We start from the raw sequence: 2,192 nt of genomic DNA, 5'->3' as shown, positions 1-2,192 counted from the left end.
TTATTTTACTTTAAGATAATTTTCTTTATATTACATTAGTCAGTAAATGGAAATTTGGAATGGAGAACTTCTAGGGAAAAAATAATTCCAAAATCTTTTGAAATAAGACAGTTCAAACCTAGAACCAGGAACCACATTGCATTGCCTCCAGGTGTGATACAAATGAGCTTCTGAGGATGTACTGAAGACTGTTAACCTAGTAGGAGTAAGAGAGGTCTATCTTCACAGTCATCATCTAAGTCAAATCCCTCCCAACCCATCCAATTACCCAGATGTAACATCGAAAGGCCTAATACATTTACCCATAAGATTCTGTGCAAAGTACATTGTCACCCACGGTGCTCAAAATAGTCACTTCTGCAAAAGACGTAACTGTGATTCAGTCTTTTTTGTTTGTTTCTCTAGCTTTCAGCATGACCTTTAAAGACTTCAAGAGGTAATAAGGAAGGACTCAGCAAACAAGTCTTCTAACCAATAAATTAATTCGCTTGAAAGTCATACTTTAAAAAGAAGTCAGTAGTGTAAGTTACTGTGGCAGGAAAAACAAGTATGCTCACTTTCAAACCAGTGCATCCATCTGCATGTCTCTCAGATGCCTACCGCTCCACAGTTTTCTTGAGAGAATTTTTATCTATAAAATTGTTAAGGCTGTTACTGATACCATAAAGGTACCCTGTGTCCAAGTAGTTGAAATACACACATGTAATAGATAACTACTTGAGATAACCATCTCCCAGTGATATTTTAAGGCCAGTGGTAACAAAGAGAGGAGAGGTGAGGACTCCCAGGGAAGTAAATCAAGTGGCAGTTTCACACTAAGGATATCTAGGGTCATTGTATAAATTCAAATTAAGACTAACTCCCATCTCAAGGCTATCATGTCGAAATATGACCAAAAAAAAACAAAGGAAATCATTGATTCATTTAAAAGAAAAAACAGAAATGGTTCAAAAAGATCAAGCTAATATCCTTAGGAGGTTATAAAGAAGGACAATATCTCACAACATGGAAACCTGGTGAACTTTCTGTGAGACCAATACACCTTTGTGAATTTGTAGTGAATCTAAAAATAGACCAAGCATTTATTTTTAGACACCAACTAATTTGAAAATGCAACAAAAGGAAGTAAGGATTATCTTTAAAACTTGGCTGTTAAAATAACTTTTTAAGAACAGTACTAAAACTACCTAGAGGTTACACTTTTAGGTATTATATATATTGAGATACCTTTAAAATACTGTTTATGAGAACATTAACCTAAAATACACGTATAGGTAATAAATTTTTACCTTACATATAAATTATGTAAACAGAAGCTGTCAAGATGTCTCATTGTCTACTCTATATCTGCCACGAGTTCCTCGCCAGTTACACAATGTCATGCTTTAATTCCTGACTTTGAATTGTTAACAAAGTAAAATGTGACTCTGTAAAAATTATCAGCACTAACATACAGCATATCGTGTTGGGCAAAATGAAGAAAGATTACATTTAAGTAAAATCAGTCTTTTACTCATTTGCATTCAAATCCCAAATATCACTATATTTCTTTCCTAACTAAGAAAAAGAATTACAATTAAAACCCTATTTGTTGTTTTTCTATCATTCAGAACTGAATCATAAAATATGTCAAAAGTGAACTCTCTCCTTATATATCGCAAAATATATATTATGAGAAAGCCATTTATAATTATATATAGATACTTCAATTAACTCAAAACTTTATTATTTAAAAATGTATTCTATAAATGGCCCATGTTTATTTCTACTAGAAAAAGTAATGGAAGTTTATTTTACCATACTCACAGGGAAAGATGCAGAATTTGTAGGGCCAGAAATGTATAAAATTTTTCTGATCTTCTTCAAGAAAATTAATACACATTTCCTAATGCAACATTAGGTACAGGACCTTGGAAGGGGCATGTCTAAGTGAGGGGCACGGAAGCTACATTCCATTAGCTACTTGGGATATCCACTTATGCACAACAGACAATTAATTTTTAATATTTCTCTGACTATGCTGCATAATAAGTTACATCAAAATATCATTACTTCCAAATGAAGCGGGGGAAGTTGGAGGGGTAGACGAACCATGAGAGACGATGGACTCTGAAAAACAAACAGGGTCTGGAGGGGAGGGTGGGAGGATGGGTTAGCCTGGTGGTGGGTATTGAGGAGGGCACGTTCTGCAT

The sequence above is a fragment of the Leptonychotes weddellii genome, chromosome 2 (assembly GCF_054177405.1).
Source record: "Leptonychotes weddellii isolate Sample4059 chromosome 2, ASM5417740v2, whole genome shotgun sequence".
Taxonomy (NCBI): Eukaryota; Metazoa; Chordata; class Mammalia; order Carnivora; family Phocidae; genus Leptonychotes; species Leptonychotes weddellii.
The sequence above is the reverse complement of the archived record's forward strand: the minus strand, read 5'-3'. Positions refer to the sequence as shown.